The sequence below is a fragment of the Microcaecilia unicolor genome, chromosome 4 (assembly GCF_901765095.1).
Source record: "Microcaecilia unicolor chromosome 4, aMicUni1.1, whole genome shotgun sequence".
In the NCBI taxonomy this organism is placed as follows: domain Eukaryota; kingdom Metazoa; phylum Chordata; class Amphibia; order Gymnophiona; family Siphonopidae; genus Microcaecilia; species Microcaecilia unicolor.
This window is the reverse complement of record NC_044034.1, coordinates 229,792,857-229,812,283: the sequence shown is the minus strand read 5'-3', so window position 1 is coordinate 229,812,283 and position 19,427 is coordinate 229,792,857.

Here is a 19,427-nt window from a genome sequence, read left to right as displayed (position 1 = left end):
GCATTGAATATTTGGGTAGGAGCAGCCACCTATCACTTATCTGGTTAAGTGCAATATTCAGCACTTGTGCATAAATTAAACCGGACAGAGATAGGATTGGGTTTCAGTGGTAGCCACTGGGGGGAGGCCTGGGCCCCCAATTTAGGTCCAAGCCCCCCCAAATTTGCAGCACAGTCTGCTGCTTTGGCTGGTGGTGGGGGAGGGGGTGTATCCAAGCCATGCCAGTGGAAGCGATCTTTCACCTGTGGCCTGCAATTTCTCGAGACTACCACTACTGTGCTGGACCTCCCCTCCCCCCAGCACATGCCCAGTTTTTGTGAAAATGAAAGAGGGCTGCCCCTGCGTATGCATGAAAGCGGAGTATGAGCAGGGGGTGGGCCTCTCCCACACATGTTCAGCTTTATGGAAACCAAACTTGCACTGGGATGGGGAGATCTTGCATTGCAGCGATGGCCATACAGGGAAAGTGAAGGCTTGGGGACCCCTGCCAGCTCAGGTATGTGGGGGGTAGTGGGGCAGGGGTGACGAGCAACAAGGGGACTGGACAAAGAGTGGCAGGGAGTGGGGCGAAGAGCTGGGAGTGTGGCAAACTTTTGTGCCCCCTCTCCCCCAAGACCTAAGATCTAGCTATGCGGCTGCTGTGTTTTTTTTTGTGGTCCTATTTGTCTGGTTAACTTAGGGGTCCTTTTACAAAGTGGCAGTAAGCCCAATGCGGGCTTACCACTTGCTAAAAGGGAAGTTCCACTGGACTACCACAGCAGCCCAGCGGTAGTGCCGTGCGCTGCCCGGTTACCACTGGGTTAGCATGGAAGCCCATACTGCCACCTCAATGGGTAGTGGTAGGTGCTTCCCCCTGAAATGGCAGTGCAGCAAGTGGTTCACTTGCCACACAGCCATTTCTTTAAGAAAAGGAAAACCTTCCTTTTAACTGAGTGGTAAAAGGGGGCCTCGGCATGCATCAAAAACAAGGACCTCTTAGGTGATTAAGAGCGTAATATTTGCACTTAACCTTTTCTACCACTGTACCACCCATAAAATCACTGACTTTGAGTTTTGCAGTTAGTGCGTATATTCAGCAGCACTATCCAGTTAAGTACTGCTAAACAGCAGCAAATAGCCCTTCACAAGCAATTTAAGCAGGCAGAAGCCTTTCCTGCCTGGTTAAATTGCTTTGAATATGGACCCCTCTGAGCATAAAATTATGCACTCAGCACTAGTAAATTTTCAAAGAGGACAATTTAGGAGCATAACTTGAAAAGTTAGGAGCATAAATCCTTCCAATATTGGGCCCTAAATTGGTATCTGTGATTCAAGTATTAGAGGCTGCAAAAAAAGTCACCAGAAACAAAAAATGAAATTTTAATTAATTATGCTAGAGCAAAGAACTTGTAATACAAAAGTCCAAACCCCATCTTTTTATGTGAGATATAAAAAAAAAAGTTATAGAAGTTCAAACATGTAACTTTTGCAGACTGCTTATGGACCCATGATTTGAAAAATTGATCATTCTCAACAGAGACGGTCACATATTTTGAATGGACGATTTGATGTTTGTCTATAATATATCTGTTTATGAATAAGAGTGGCCATGGTTATTCTTAGGAGCAGGGCAAAAATTTATCTATGTAATAGAGCTATTCAGCCAATAGCCAAATACATGTATCGATGTACTGTACAAAAAGCAGTCTTATCTTTAAATTGATGTTATCTTTTTAAGGTTAGGCCACATATTCAGCAATCCCATCTAAATGTATAGTGCCTCTGAATATAAGACATAAAGATAAGCTAAACGATCATCCACTTATCTTTATGCAGTAGCTGTGTCTTTGAATATTGACCTATTTGTTTATGATGTAAAACTTTTATTAGAGACAGATAAATATAATTTCATTTCTTTTTTACTAGGTTAAATTTGAGGAGTTATTTCCAAAGACTGGAAGCAATGTGTGCCCAGATTGCAAGAAAGAAATTCCAAATCTTCCATCTCCTCTTGAAATTGAAGATATGATGGAAGAAGCACGGTTGCGCATGTTAAAAGCACAAATGGTTGGTCCTATTTGATTTTGGATTATAACTGTTTTTATTTTGATATATATTGCATTCAGAAGTACATTTTCAATATGACATTTAAATCCATTTAAAAGAAGCCAGTTTTCAAACACATGGGACTGGCATACATTATGTTTGAATATTGGATTGTTTGTAGCATGAAGCCAAATTTTTCATGGGTTGTTTAGGTTGGATAAGGGATTTCCAAAGATGTGCCTAATTTTCTGAGTATTTCATGAATATAAGAACATAAGAAAAACCATGCTGGGCCAGACAAAGGTCCACCAATTCCAGTATCCTATTTCTGACAGGGGCCAGTCTGGCCACAATTACATGGCAGTTCCCGATTTCTCCTAGTTAATTTTCATGGATGAGCAATGGCTTTCCTATATCTACCTAGCTAACGATTTTTTATGGATTTTTCCTTAGGAATTGGTGCATTGCCCATATCCTCTGGCAACAAATTCCATAATTTAGCTAAGCTCTGCCTGAAAAAATATTTTCTCTGATTTTTTTTCAGTCTGATGGTCATAACTTCATGTAAGCATCCTATCTCCAACAATGACCAATTCAGGTCTTAAGTACCCAGCATATTACAAAAAAGTAGTTCTGTTTCTCATAGCTCATTTCCAGGTAAAGCACTTGCTATCCTAAGTCTGCCTGGCTAATAAATGTTTTATGGACTTTTCCTCCAGGAACTAGTTCCAACCCTTTTTAAGCATGCTATATTAGTTGACTTGACCACATTCTCTGGCAACAGATTCCATAGAACTAATGACATGATGCATGAAAAACAAAAATTTTGTGATTTGGTTTCTGTCTGAATGTCTTTAGTTTCATGGAGTGTCTCTGTGTTGTTTGAAATAACGTCCTTATTTAACAGTTCTACTTCACTTATGATTTCATAAAGTTCTGTCATATTTCCTCTCAGCCATCTGGAACCTTAGAGCTTGCCCTATCTGTTTCCAACTACTAGCTATGAAAGCTGAAATCAACAAAATAAAAAAGGAATTGGCTGCATTTAAAGAAGCAAAGAGGGAAATACGGTTAGCAAAAGCACAGGCAGAAGAAAAAATGGCTAAAGGTGTAAAGAGAGGTGGCAAGACCTTTTTCAGATATATTGGGGAATGAAGAAAGGCTGTATAGAATTATATGACTAAAAGATGCTGAGAATAGCTATGTGGAAAATGATGAGGATAAAGCGAATGTGCTAAACAAATACTTCTCATCTATAGTTTCATATTATTGAAAGAGATGAGATTATGTCATGCCACTCCTTAAGCAACTCCATTGGCTTCCTATACACTACTGGATTCAATTTAAAATATTGATTTTGACTTTTAAAACACTTCACTCTGGCACCCCCGATTATCTTTCCTCTCTTGTCATTCCATATATCCCAGCTCATATCCCACAATCTTTGAATGACCACTGTTAATTAAAACATTCAAAATATAGCTGTGAAAGGGGAAGTACTACTAATAAGTTATTTTAATATGCCAGATGTTGATTGGGGTATCCCTATTGTGGGGTCTTTTAGAAGCAGGGAGATCCTGGATTCTCTACAGAGAGAACTATTCCAGCAGTTAGTAATGGAACTCATGTGGGATTGGGTCATACTGGACGTAGTGCTTACAAATGGGGAGAGTGTTTCTGATATTATATGATCATCTAGCATCCAGTGATCATCATATGGTGTGGTTTAATATTAAGATGTGTGAAGAGGATTCATTCAAAAGTGAAGGTTCTAGACTTCACAAAAACTAACTTTATTCAGATGGGGGATTACTTCAAGGAATTGCTGTCTGGATGGAAACATCTGAAAGAAGTTGCAAAGCAGTGGGCAAAACCGAAAGGAGCTATTGTAAGGGCAACAAATCTTTTTGTAAGGAAAGTAAATAAAAGTAAGATGAAAAGGAGGCTGCATTGGTTTTCAAGAGTAGTAGCTGAAAGGGTAAGAAAATAGAGGTTAGCCTTTATAAACTACAAGAGATTGCAGAAAGAGGAAGACAGGCAACAATATCTGGAAAAGCTAAGAGAAGCTGGTAGATTAGTCAGGAAAGCAAAGATGCAAATGGAAGGAAAAATAGCCAATACAGTAAAATGGGGAAGGGGGGGACAAGACATTTTTTACATATGTTAGTGATAGGAGGAAGTGCAAAAGTTGCATTGTGAGACTCAAAGGTGAAGGGGAGCAATATGTAGAAGCTGATGAAGATAAACGGAATTGCTTAGCAAATATTTCTGCTCTGTGTTCACAGATGAAGGGCTGGGAGCAGGACCACAGAAGATTAACACAAATAGGAGTGGAAGGGTGGCTGTCCCTGAATGATTTTCAGAGGACTGTGTTCGTGAGAAGCTGGCTAAACTAAAGGTAGATAAAGCAATGGGGCTGGATGGCATACATCCAAGGGTAATGAAGGAACTTAGGGAAGTTCTGGTGGCTCTGCTGTCTGACTTTTCAATGCGTCTCTAGAGTCGGGAATGGTCCCAGAGGACTAGAGAAGGGCTGATGTGGTCTCTCTCCACAAGAGTGGAAGTAAGGAGGAGGTTGGGAACTACAGGCCAGTTAGTATTACCTCAGTGGTGGGTAAATTAATGAAAATGCTTCTAAAATGGAGAATAAAGAGGTTTATGGAATCAAATGGATTGCAGGACCCAAAGCAACATGTTTTACTAGAGGAAGGTCTTGCTGGACTAATCCGATTAACTTCTTTGACTAGGTGACTAGGATTTAGGGGGAGTGTACTTAGATTTCAGTAAAGCCTTTGATAGGGCTCCTCGTAGGGGACTGATAAATAAACTGAGCATCCTCAGTCTGGACCGAAAAGTCACTAGGTTAGAAACTGGTTAAGTGGAAGAAGACAGAGGGTGGTGGTAAATGGAGTTCACTCAAAAGAAAAGGATATTTCCAATGGTGTACCACAGGGATTGGTCCTTGGCCCAGCTCAATCCTGCCTTGTAAGTAGGGGATGTTGCAGAAGGGCTGTCAGGTAATAGTTGCCTCTTTGTAGACGATACAAAACTCTGTAATAGAGTAGACAGCCCCTAATGGCATGAGGGTAGCATGAGGAGGGATCTAGCTAAGCTAGAAGAATGGTTCAGAAATTGGAAGCTAAGATTTAATACTAAAAAAATGCAGGGACATGCTCTTGAGCTACAGAAATCAAAGGGAGCAGTACCATATATGAGGAGAAGTACTTCTGTGCTCGAAAGAAGAGTGAGACTTGGGGGTGATTGTTTCTGACGATCTTAAGGTGGCCAAACAGAAAGGGCGACTGCCAAATCCAGAAGGATGCTTTGGTACATAAGAAGAGGAATGCCCAGCAGCAAAAAGGAGGTGATAGTGTCTCTGTATAAGTCTCTAGTGAGGCCCCATTTAAAGTACTGCGTGCACCTTAAAGAAGATATAACCAGGATCGAGTTGGTCCAGAGAGTACGTACTAAAATTGTCAGTGGTCTACATCATAAAGCATGTAGAGACAGACTCATAGACCTCAATATCTGTACTTTGGAAGAAAGAGAAAAAGAAGGGAATATAATTGAGACATTTAAATACCTCCACAGCATAAATGCACAGGTGGCAGGTCTTTTTCAACTGAAGGGAAGCTCTGGAATGAGAGGGCATAAGATGAAGTTGAAGGGAGATAGACTCAAAAGTAATCTAACAAAATACTTCTTTATAGAAAGGGTGATGGATGCATAGAACGACCTCCCAGTGGAGGTGGTGGAGACTGTATCTGAATTCAAGAAAGCATGGGACAAGCATATGGGATCTCTTAGAGGGAGGAAGAGATAGCAGATGATATGGATGGGCAGATTGGATAGGCCATATGACCTTTATCTGCTATCATTTTCTATGTTTCTATATATGCCTTTTTGTCAGCCAACAGAGCTCTGTCTCCAGGATTTTCTTCCATGAACAGAAGTATTTGTTTAGTATGTCCAGCTTTTCTTCATTACTCCCCATATATCGGTTCTCAGTAGCTTTCAGTCTCATAATTTCATTTCCAACCTTCCTCCTTTCCCCAGTAAACTTGAAAAAAAGTCTTGTCAGGCAGCCACAAGGGGCAGGACTGAGGGGTCTGTAGAAAATAGCATTGGGGGACAATTCGTGCGGTGGGGGGGAGGGGTCTGCATGGTGGTGGGCTAGGGGAGGGGAAGAGAATGATGGGAGCTTTTGCGGGAGCCAGAAGGGGACTCCCAGGGCTTCACAGATCCTTTAAATAGTTGTACAGGTCCCAGCCGATATTGTCAACCAGTATATTATTATGTATATTATGTATGTATATTAATATGTTATTTTAAAATTAGCTTTTGATTTTTAACTGTGTTGTTATTGTTTGTAATATTTTTTATATAAACTACCGTATTTTTCGGACTATAAGACGCACCGGACCATAAGACGCACCTAGGTTTTAGAGGAGGGAAATAGAAAAAAAAAATTCGGACTATAAGACGCACTTTTTCCCTCCTCTAAAACCTAGATGCTCCGGTGCGTCTTGTCCGAATCCCTCCCTCCAAGTTCGGGATCGCCCTCCCTAGGGTTACCTCCCCTCCCCCCGGCCCTGTCACCACCTCTCCCCTTACTCACGCGATCTTCCATGGTGGTCTAGTGACGTCGGGACAGGAAAGAGCCCCCTCTTTCCTGCCCAGTGCGCTGCTCTGCATCCTCCTGTATGCTGCCTGTGATGGTCTCGGCGAGATTCAAAATGGCCTCCGAGAATTGAAGTGGCCTCGCGAGACTTCAATTCTTGGTGGCCATTTTGAATCTCGCCGAGACCGTCACAGGCAGCATACAGGAGGATGCAGAGCAGCGCGCTGGGCAGGAAAGAGGGGGCTCTTTCCTGCCCCGACGTCACTAGACCACCAGGGAAGATCGCGTGAGTAAGGGGAGAGGTGGTGACAGGGCCGGGGGGAGGGGAGGTAACCCTAGGGAGGGCGATCCCGAACTCGGAAGGCGGGAGGGCGGGCGACCTGCTAAATCTCTACCTTCGGACTATAAGACGCACCCCCCATTTTCCTCCCAAATTTTGGGGGAAAAAAGTGCGTCTTATAGTCCGAAAAATACGGTATAGTGTATGGCTGGTTTACCGGGGGGCCCTTCCATTCCTACTCCACTCTTTATCTTATGGGGACAGATATTCAGCCTGTCAACTCCTTTACATATCTAGGGGTTATCCAAGACTCCCAGCTTTCCTTTACAACCCATATTTCTACTGTTTGCAAAACCGGTTTCTGTGTCTTATGTCAATTGTGTTCTATTCAATTCTCAGGCTTTCCACTCTCTCATTCTGTCTCTTTTTGTAACAAAGCTCGACTATTACAATATTATGTACCTTGGCTGTCCCCGTTACCAATTAACAAAGCTCCAGTCTTTGCAAAACTCTGCTATTCATCTTTTTTGTCATGCATTTCGTTTTGAGCGCTCTTCACTTCTGTTTAAAAAAAAAAAACACCATTGGCTTCCTGTCAAACAAAGAATCCTGTTCAAACTTCTTTGCACTTACTTTCAGGTTGGGTATTCCCGACGATCTTTCTAATCTCACCATTCCCTATTCGCCTGCTTATACTTTATGTTCAATCAATGATTACCGCTTGGTTCTCCCTGGTCCACAAAAGGCCAGCTTGGAGTTAACTCGTCACTGTGCTTTCTTTTTCACCTTTCCTTTTCATTGGAACTCTTTACCAAAGGAAATCAGATGGGAATCATCATATGATAAATTCAAAGTAGTCTTAAAGGCCTGGCTTTTTATGTTAACTTTTAACAACACCTAACTGTGTTTTCCTTTTCTCAAACCCTCTTTGAACCAACTATTTTCCAGGAGTACCTTAGCCTACCTTATCCTCTTCCCTCCCTTCCCCTTTCCTCCTCCTCTTTCCGGCTTGTCCCTTATCCTGTTTCCAGGCTTTCCCTGAACTGTAGCTTCTCCGAGGACAAGCAGACTGCTTGTTCTCACATGTGGGTTGACGTCCATGTTGGCCCGGGAACCGGCATTTTGCAAGCAAAATATAAAAAAAAGTCTTACTAGAGTCTTCTGGCGAGCATGCAGAACGCACTGTGCAGACCAATTTCCCGCCCGTCACGTGAACGCGTTCCTCAGTTATTTTTTCTCCGCGTTGAGGTGCGGTCGAGTTTTTTCTCCGCTCCTCTCAGGCCCGGGAAAGAGTCTTATCCATTTTGTGACTTTTGCCTTATTTCTTTTCTTTTTTTAATAGAAATTTACAGTTTAAAAAAAAAAATTCCCGTAGTTTTCTTTATTTTTTTGCCCTTTTAAAGTTTCCTTTGTTTTTTGACGCGGCCAGCTTAGGCCGCGTGGTCGGGTTGGTCCCTTCTTTTCGTGCCCTTTTTTCTTTTAACAGGCACGATTGCATCTTTTGATTTCGCCGAAGCCGTTTTTCCTTCCATGTCATCAAAGACACCCAGCGGCTTCAAACATTGTACTCTGTGCAACCGGACCATCTCAGGTACAGATACCCACGCCTGATGTATCCAGTGCCTTGGGCCCGACCATAGCCCAGCCGCTTGTAGTCTGTGTCTTTGCATGAAGAAATGGACTCAAGTGTCTCGAGAAGCCTAACGAGAGAAGCTTTTTGGGGCTCGGTCCGATCCTTCGATGTCGACATCGGTACCAAGGTCTGCGGCGTCGACATCGACAATGAGGGATGCATCGACGTCAGGAGCGAAGGTAAGGGCTGCGGAACGACCAACTCGTGCTGGGAGCAGTGAGGCATTGAGTGGGTCTCCACCTGTCTCGAGGCCTCCTGTTATGCAGGCCCCCCGGGACCGACCTTCTTTGGACCCGGCCCCGAGGAGACATGAGGATTCCACGTCTTCCTCATCGGTACTGAGGAGTCTCAATGGCGGGCGTCGAGCGAAGGCGAAGAAGCACTGTCATCGTTCTCCTTCGGCACACGATGCCGGGAGCTCCGGGGCGTCGAGGGATTCGGCACCCAAGAAGCATTGGCATAGAGAGGATTGCTCTCCCTCTATTCAGGAGGTGCCGATGCGTCGGTCTAGCAGCCCGGTACCTGCTCCCAAGCCTTGACAGATTCTGCCACCGGCTCCTTTACCAACCCCACAGCCCTGTCCGACGGCGGTTCTCGACGAGCGCACCAGGGCCCTGCTTCCAGAGCTTCTGGAAGGGTTGCTGCATCAGTCTGCTTTGGTGTCGGGGGTGCTTGCGCCTTCCATACCGTCTGCTGCAGCGGTATCTGGCCCTTCGCCTGTAGTGAGGTCCCTGACCTCGGTGCCACCTGCAGCATCAGTGTCGGCTGCCACCCAGGTCGACTCCCCTTCGACGTCGGTGGAAGAAGCTTCACCGGAGTCCAGGTGGGCGTCGACTTCTCAGCACCGCCATTGAGGACGTCGTTCCTTGGCGTCGAGGCAGGCTCAGTTTCGGACTGCTCTGAAAGATGTCTTGTCCGATATTGAAGATGAGCGTTTGTGGGAAGAAGAGGAGGATCCCAGGTACTTTTCTTCGGATGAGTCCTATGGGATTCCTTCTGAACCTTCCCCTCCACCAGAAAGGAGACTTTCTCTACCGGAGAGTCTATCCTTTGTCCAGGAAATGGCTGCGGCTATTCCCTTCCCTATGGAGGTTGAGGATGAGCCCAGGGCTGAGAAGCTCGAGGTCCTGGATTATCCTTCTCCACCTAGAGAGGCTGCAACGGCTCCTTGCATAATGTACTGCAGGAAGTCCTTATGTGAAACTGGTCGTTCCCTCTCTCTAATCCCGTGATCCCGAAAAGGACTGAATCCCAATATCGGATCCACGGGGAGCCTGGATTGATGAAGTCTCAGCTACCTCACAATTCCATGGTGGTGGACTCTGCTCTCAAAAGAGCCAAGAGTACTAGGGACTATGCCTCGGCACCCCCAGGCAGAGAATCTAGAACCTTGGACTCTTTTGGGAGGAAGGCGTTCCAGGCCGCTATGCTCGCTGCCAAGATCCAAACATACCAGCTCTTCACAAGCATTCACTTTCGGAACTCAGTGAGGCAATTGTCTAGCTTGGTTGATGCACTCCCTCCGGAGCAAGCCGAGCCTTTTCACCAGGCAGCAGAAGGCATGTCGAAATTTCCTGGCCAGGGGTACGTTCGACACTTTTGATTTGCATCCAGGATCGCTGCCCCAGGTATAGTGATGCACAGACTCTCATGGCTGCGTGTCTCTGACCTGGATCATTCGGTCCAGCAGCAGATGGCGGATGTTCCTTGCCGGGGGGATAACTTTTTGGTGAGAAAGTAGAGGATCTACTTGACCAGCTCAATAAGCACAATGATGCTATGGATTCTCTCTCCCACTGGGCGTCTTCTGCTAGTACCTCCTCATCTGGGAGGTTTTTTGGAGGGAAGAGGAGTGCTCCCTATTCCTAAGCTAGGCGTAGGTACACTCCTGCTTCTCGGTAGCCTGTCCAGGCTGAGTCCCAGCGCGCTCGTTCTTGTCAACAGCGTGCGCTTAAGGCCTCTGCGCTCCCGAGCAAAAGCAAGGGATGGGCTTTTGACTGGCTCCAGTTCACCATAGCCTAAAAGTGTCCGTGCCGGACGACTTGCTGGTTGGGGACAGGTTGATATTTTTTCACCAAAGGTGGCCTCTCATAACCTCCGACCGGTGGGTTCTTCAAATAGTCCGGTCAGGATACACCCTCAATCTGGAATCCAAACCTCCCAAATTGCCCACCGGGAGCTGCAGTGAGAATTGAACTCAGTTCCCAGGATCAAAGTCCACTGCACTAACCACTAGGCTACTCCTCCACTCCAAAGCCCTTTAGACAGTCCGCCAAGTTGTTTGTTTCTTTTGATTACAACAGGAGGGGAGTCGCCATCGGAAAACGCACAAATTCCAATTGGCTATCAGATTGCATTTCCTTCACTTATGCCCAAGCTGGGCTGTCTTTAGAGGGCCATGTCATGGCTCATAATGTTAGAGCCATGGCTGCGTCAGTGGCTCACTTAAAGTCAGCCTCCATTGAAGAGATTTGCAAGGCTGCAACGTGGTAATCAGTCCACACATTCACATCTCATTACTGCTTTCAGCAGGATACCCGACGCGACAGTTGGTTTGGGCAGTCGGTGCTGCAGAATCTGTTCGGGGTTTAGAATCCAACTCCACCCCCCTAGACCCATTTTTGTTCTGTTCCAGACTGCATTCTCAGTTAGTTGTTTATGGTTTCAGGTCAATCTCTGTTATGTCCTCGTTGTTGTGATGCCCAATTGACTAATGTTCATTGTTTTGAGTGAGCCTTGTTGCTAGGGATACCCCACATGTGAGAACAAGCAGCCTGCTTGTCCTAGGAGAAAGCGAAGATACATAGCAGGTATTCTCTGAGGACAGGTCTCTATTCCATCCTCATTCTTCTTGATCTTTCCACTGCTTTTGACATTGTCGATCACAGCATACTCCTCGATACCCTGTCCTCACTTGGATTCCAGGGCTCTGTCCTTTCCTGGTTCTCTTCCTACCTCTCCCTCCGCACCTTCAGTGTTCACTCTGGTGGATCCTCTTCTACTTCTATCCCTCTGCCTGTCGGCATACCTCAGGGTTCTGTTCTTGGTCCCCTCCTCTTTTCTATCTACACTTCTTCCCTTGGTTCATTAATCTCATCCCATGGCTTTTTCTACCATCTCTATGCTGATGACTCCCAAATCTACCTTTCTACCCCTGATATCTCACCTTGCATCCAAACCAAAGTTTCAGCGTGCTTGTCTGACATTGCTGTCTGGATGTCTCAACACCACCTGAAATTAAACATGACCAAAACCGAGCTTCTCATTTTCCCCCCCAAACCCACCTCCCCACTCCCCCCATTTTCTATTTCTGTTGATGGCTCTCTCATTCTCCCTGTCTCCTCAGCTCGAAACCTTGGGGTCATCTTTGACTCTTCTCTCTCCTTCTCTGCTCATATCCAGCAGATCACCAAGACCTGTCGTTTCTTTCTTTACAACATCCGTAAAATCCACCCCTTTCTTTCCGAGCACTCTACCAAAACCCTCATCCACACCCTTGTCACCTCTCATTTAGACTACTGCAATCTGCTTCTTGCTGGCCTCCCACTTAGAGGCTCATTTTCAAAGCACTTAGCCTCCCAAAGTTCCATAGAAACCTATGGAACTTAGCCTCCCAAAGTGCTTTGAAAATATGCCTCCAAGTCACCTCTCCCCTTTCCAATCGGTTCAAAACTCTGCTGCCCATCTCATCTTCCGCCAGGGTCGCTTTACTCATACTACCCCTCTCCTCAAGTCGCTTCACTGGCTCCCTATCCTGTTCAAACTTCTTCTACTAACCTATAAATGTACTCACTCTGCTGCTCCCCAGTATCTCTCCACACTCGTCCTTCCCTACACCCCTTCCCGTGCACTCCGCTCCATGGATAAATCCTTCTTATCTGTTCCCTTCTCCACTACTGCCAACTCCAGACTTCGCTCCTTCTGTCTCGCTGCACCCTACGCCTGAAATAAACTTCCTGAGCCCCTAAGTCTTGCCCCATCCTTGGTCACCTTTAAATCTAGACTGAAAGCCCACCTCTTTAACATTGCTTTTGACTCGTAACCACTTGTAACCACTCGCCTCCACCTACCCTCCTCTCCTCCTTCCTGTACACATTAATTGATTTGATTTGCTTACTTTATTTTTTGTCTATTAGATTGTAAGCTCTTTGAGCAGGGACTGCCTTTCTTCTATGTTTGTGCAGCGCTGCGTACGCCTTATAGCGCTATAGAAATGCTAAATAGTAGTAGTAGTAGTAGTAGTAGTAGACAGCACATAAGCACCGCCATACTGGGAAAAGACCAAGGGTCCATCAAGCCCAGCATCTTGTCTCCAACAGTGGCCAATCCAGGCCCCAAGAACCTGGCACCCCCCCCCCCCCCCAAAAAAATTTGTTTTTAATAATGTTCAATGGACTTTTCCTTCAGGAATCGGTCCAAACCCCTCTTAAACTCCGCAAGGCCAGCCGCTGCCACCACATTCTCCAGCAACGAGTTCCAGAGTTGAACCACATGCTGAGTAAAGAAAAACTTTCTGAGGGTCAAGATAGCGTCAGGAATGGAAGTGAGGCACCTTAGCTCCTGAGACTCGAAAACGCTCTGGCTCGAGGACTGATCTTCCCGATTTTATTATGGGGAAGAGAAAGGGGAAAACGACGGCTCCTTCCTCCGCGGTTCCGCCGTCAACCCCCGCCACTCGCCAGATGACCTTGGAGAGCTTTCGAGTGGTGCCTCTTGGAGAACAAATGCCCACTTCGATTGGCTCGGTCTCTCACGGTACCGAGCACAGCATAGAAGGAGTGACGCTAAGTCCCCCTTCCTTCACTGCACCTCCGCGACCCGGAGGCGATTCTTTGCTCGTGGGGTCACGACAACCTGAGGTTCTGGATTTACCCAGACCGGTGGTACTCGTAGAGGGAGGACCTATGAGCACTTCAACCCCGGGAAAGGAAACAACATTACAGGATTCAGTGCAGGCCGCTGTTCCTGTCTCTCGGGAGATTGCAGCCGCGTCTATCGGAGTTCTAAAGAGACCAGCAGTGGTAACTATGAATACACTTTGGGATGCCATTCAGGCAATGAACAATACTTTACTCTTGATGAATAACTCAGTTAAAAGTGATATAACAGACCTGAAACAGGCTAATCAAACATTGTTAGCTCAAACTCAGGAGCAGCAAGTTAAAATTATGAAAATAGAAGGAGAGGTTGAAAAACTACAGAATATTTCTTCAGTCTTGATTAAAGAAAGAGAAATCCAAGATAGAAAAATGGAATATCTTGATAACAATGCGCGCAGGAACAATTTGAGACTTTTGAATTTTCCGAAATCACCATTGATAAATCCTACAGATATGCTTAAGAAATATTGTACTGAGGTACTGGGGATTCCAGTGGAGGGGTTTCCCCCCATAACGAGAACCCAATACATAACTGGTAGATCTGCTCAATTAAATGAACAACCTCAAACAGCTCCTGGCACTACATTAAATTTAACAGAATTCTTGGAGAACTCTCTCGAACTGATATCTGAAAGAACTACATTGTTGGTAACTTTTGCCCTAGAGTTTGACCGAAACAATATTCTTCGGTTATATTTTTGACATATTAACGATTCTTTCACGGGACAAAAGATTCAAGTGTTGGAGGAAGTGACGTCACGGCCCAAGATGGTGGTGTGATCGTGGAGCTCCGAAGGGGCTAATGTGAAAAAGTGCTAGAAAACTTACCCTATTGGAGAGAGGACTGTATTAAACGCATTGGAGCGCAGGTCCCGGGATATGCCGCCCAAAAAATCGCTGGAGCAGTTCCGATTCACGCCGGAGCGAAGCGGCACGGCGAGCAAGGGGAAGGAGAGTTCGGAGCTGCGGGGAAAGAAAATGGCGCCGGTAATGGAATCCCCGGAGCATGCAGAACGAACGGAGGACAGCCAGGAGGAAGTGAGCATGATGCCGGCGGCAGTGGCCGAGCTATTGAAAGAATTGAAGGCAGAGTTTGCGGGAGTCAGAAAGGACGTCCAAAGTGCCCTTAAAGATATACGGGCGGAAGTTTCGGAGCTAGGTTCCCGCATAGGTGAGGTGGAGGAGGGGATGGGGACCATGCGGTCAGAACTGGAGTCAGTTAAAAAACGAGTGTTTGTGGAACAGGAGGAAATGAAACAGCTTAAAGAACAAGTGGAGGATCTCGAGAACAGGTCCCGCCGAAATAATTTACGCTTTAAGGGGATCCCCGAACTGGACCTCTTTAATAACTGTGAGGCGGTAGTTCGGGAACTTTGCCAAAACATACTGGCTTCAGATTCGGTGGGTTCCCCTCCTGAAATTCGAATACAAAGGGCCCATCGTGCGGCGGGACCGCGGAGAGATTCGAATCCAAGAGATGTGGTGGCCTGTTTCCTAGACTTTCCTATAAAAGAGCAAATTCTGAGGAGAGCACGGCTGAGTAAAGAATTTGAATGGAAAACCTATAAGATAGGTGTTTTCCAGGACCTAGCTCGAGTCACGCTGCAAAAACGAGGGAGCTTCAGAGAAGTCACCGGTTTCATGAGAGCTAGAGGGATCAGATACAGATGGCTTTTCCCCTTTGCGGTGTGGATTACAGTGGAAGGAAAATCCCGCAAAGTTACAACAGCGACGGAAGCATGGGCGGCACTACGTTCCATGGGATGCAAGGACATACCAGCACAGACCCGGGAATCAAGAGAAGAAGTAGCACCAAGGAGAGACTCTGCATGGCAGGTTGTAGTGGAACACGGGAAAAAGGGAGAAAAACAAATAGCTTGAGGCCTAATTGGGTCTGGAATGGACTGACTCTGACAAGTGGAGAGATAAGGTGGTTGTACCACCATCTCCCCCCCCCCCCCCCCCCTTTTTGGGGTGTTTTTTTTTTTTTGTTTTTTTGTTTTTTTTCCTTTCTTCTCATCTATTGATATTAGAGAGCAGGTGGTTGACAAAAGGAGCTGGGAGGCTATGAAAGATTTGCGAACTGAGATGCCTAACCAGACTGGAAAAGAACAAGCTGGAGGGAGAGTGGAGACTACACGCTGCATCTTTTGAGAGAGAGATGACTGACAAACAGTTAAGACCTGTATGAGAACATATTGGGTTTGGTTAAACTCAGGTTGATGGGAAGATATGAACGACTTGCAATTGGGGGCCGCAGCCAGATTGGAGGGGGTGGGAGGGCTGTATCTGGAAGAGAGAGATGTCTGGTAATTCACTAAGTAAGGCCCCCCCCCCCCATTTTTTTTTTTTTTTTTTTTTTTTAGTTTACCTTTATTACTATTATTAGTCAGTGGAGTCTTTGATCTGATACAGAGCCCTGATTGTATTTTGGGGATTGATATAACTGACATTGTAAGTCGGGACTGTTAAAGTGTTATGTCCGGGAGGGGGGGGTTGCGGTGAACAGAGGGTGGTTGATTTCTTTATACAGATCCATGCCTCTGGGCGGCTACGTACTTGTTCCTCAATGGCTGATCATGCACAGAGATCGGCAAAGGGTGGGGGGATGGGTAGGGAGGGTGGGGATAAGGGAAAGGGGAAGGGTAAGGTGGGAGGGGGAGGGGGGAACAGAGGGAGGGTTGTGGTAGGCTCATGGAATGTGAATGGACTTAACAACCAGGGGAAACGCAGTCGAATATTCAAAGAACTAAATAGATTAAATTGGGAGATTACGATGCTTCAGGAAACACACTTGAGGCCAAGAGATGCACATTTGTTACGACACAGGTCATATCGAGAAGTTCTGGTCCACCAGGGTAAGGAGAACAGGAGAGTAGGAGGAGTGGCGATATTAGTGAAGCACAACTGTGGGTTGATAATACAAGAGGAATTTCGGGACTCGAGTGGCAGATGCTTGGGTATCAGGGGACTGTGGCAGGGTAGGGAGATCACGCTTCTCAATCTGTATGCACCTAATGAAGATCAGAGGCAATTTTTTGACAACCTGATGAAGGAAATACAGGGGTTCATTAGAGGTCAGGTGATTATAGGAGGGGACTTTAACCTGGTTCCGGACATAGTGCTGGACCATTCGTCCAAGGGTATGGGGCAAGCGGGGAGTGTTGGGCGTAGGGCTATGAAGCGATTTTTGAAAGAAAACGAGGTGGTTGATTGCTGGAGATTAATGCATGGGACACAGAGAGATTACACACATTTCTCGCATGCGGCTCAGACCTATGCGAGACTGGATAGCTTATGGGTCCATCGAAATAGCTGGCCCATGGTAGAAGCAGCCGAAATTGAACCATGTCATGTTTCTGACCATGCGCCCATCTGGATAAAGCTAAAGGGATTGGGAGGTAAGTCAGGCAGAGGGGTGTGGAAGTTAAATGACACCTTATTGGGGGATGAAGTGGTAAGGGAGGAAATTAGACAAACAATGCAGGACTTCTATCACTTTAATGATAATGGGGAGGTTAAGGATGAGACGCTCTGGGATGCAATGAAAGCAGTCATTAGGGGAGTGTTGATAAAGTGGGGGGCGAGGAAGAAAAGAGAGCGGGGACAACAGTTATTAGACTTGCGAACGCGATTGATCAAGGTAGAAAAGCAACATAAGCAGCGTCCTACGCTACAGTTGGGAGAGGAACTTAAAAGGATAAGAGGAGCACTGGCTCAGTGGCAGATGATTGAAATAGATCATATGCGAGCCAGACTGAAACAGCAGACCTTTGAATCTGCCAATAAGGCAGGGGCCTATCTGGCTCGGATGTTAAGAGCTAGAAGATCCAAGGCGCTGATTCAACAATTGAGGGATGGTAGTGGTGGATGGCACCATACTGATACTGATATTGCGGGGTGCTTTGAGGCCTACTATAAGGAGCTATATAAAAAGGAGGGGAGTAAGACAATGGGGGAAATTGCCCAATATCTTGACAAGATAGAATTGAAATGTTTAAATGAGGCTGAAAAGGCCCGTTTGGGAGAGCCGCTAAGATTGGGAGAGGTGCAGAGGGTCATTAAGAATCTACCGAACGGGAAAGCCCCGGGTTTGGATGGGTATACGGCCCGGTTTTATAAGTGCTTCATAGAAGAACTAGGGCCCCGGCTTCTTAGCTTAGGGAATGGAATATTAGAGGGGGGGGGATGTACGAGCTCAATGATGGAGGCAGGTATTTCCTTGTTGCCCAAACCAGGTAAGGATCCTACATCTTGTGGTTCTTACAGACCCATTTCCCTTTTAAATACTGATGTCAAGATTTTGGCCAAGGTCTTGGCCAATAGGCTGGGGGGGGGTTTTACAGAAATTGATAGGAGACGACCAGTCAGGATTTATTCCAGGCCGGCAGGTGGGAGACAATATACGTCGCACATTACATTTACAGTGGGAGGCGCAACATAGATGTCCAGGGGTGGTGTTTTTGGCAGTTGATGCGGAGAAGGCCTTCGACAGAGTCGAATGGGGTTTTCTGAAGGCCGTGATGCAGAGAATGGGCCTTGGGGAAAATTTTTGCAAGTGGGTCATGGCGTTATATGCCTCGCCCAGGGCATGTCTGTGCGTTAATGGCCAATACACTTCCTTTTTCCCAATAGGAAGAGGGACAAGACAGGGATGTCCCCTGTCGCCCTTATTATTTGCCTTATATGTAGAGCCCTTAGCAGAACTTTTGCGAACTCACCCCGAATATCGGGGTATAGTGGCGGGACGGAGAGAACATCGTTTGTCACTCTATGCAGATGACTTATTACTCTATGTCAGGGAACCAGAGATTACGCTGACGGTGGTGGTAGAGGTATTGGGGGAGTATGAGCAATTTGCGGGGTTGCGGGTAAACATGGATAAGAGTGTAGGGATGGGGGTATCTGTCTCCCAGGAAGAGGAGGCTCTCTTGGAACGGTTGTTCGGTTTTAGGTGGGCTAAGTCTCACATTAGATATCTGGGGGTTCAGATCCCTAAAGATCTGAGTAGGATATACAATCTTAATTACGGGAAGACAGTGGATAAGATTAAGATGGACCTTTCTAGGTGGAAGGGGATGTGGTTATCCTGGTGGGGGAAAATATCAGTGATAAAAATGAATGTGTTGCCCAGGTTACTATTTCTCTTTCAGTGTTTACCTGTTGCAGTCCCCAGGAAAAAATTAAGACAGTTACAAAGACAGGTTTTACAATTTGTATGGGGAGATAAACATCCACGTTTGGCAGGCAGAGTGATGTGGGGTGAGGTAGAAAGGGGGGGAAGGGCAGTGCCACGGATCGAGTGGTATTATATGGCAGCGCAAATTAAGATGGTTGCGGAATGGCAACGAGATAGGTTAAAACCAGCGGGTCAAGTGGAGCAATCCTATTTCCCACAAAGAGCATTAAAATCATTATTATGGACAACTGAGGGGGCAGGGAGGGTGTTGGAGGGGATAGAAAACCCTTATCTTAGACATCTGTTGGGGACTTGGAGAGACTTCCGGGCTCAGATGGGACAGGGTAAGGGCGTATCCACAAGGGCAGAGATACGATGGGAACCGAGTTTCAGAGCGGGGAGGGAGAGCGGGGTCTTCAAGAGGTGGGCACACTTAGGCCTCGTGAGTTTCCGGGATGTATTACTGGGGGACAGAGTTAAAAATTTTGAGGAGTTGAGGGATAAACATGGGCTCCCAAAAGAAGATTTCTTCTCATATTTGCAGATTAAGTCTTATTTGGAGACAAAGGGGTGGAAAGGAGAGAACCCACAGGAGAGAGAGAGTCTGGAGAATTTGTGGGGGTTGTTACAGAAAGTACCTAGGCACATATCAGTGATTTATAGATTTATGAGGGGTAATGACCCTGCCCCTTATGGATTTCAGGCGGCGTGGGAAAAAGACTTGGGATGTAGCTTTGATGAGCAGGAATGGGAGAAGATTTGCAGAGAGGTACAAAAAGCGTCCACGTGTGCTTTGGTACAAGAAAATG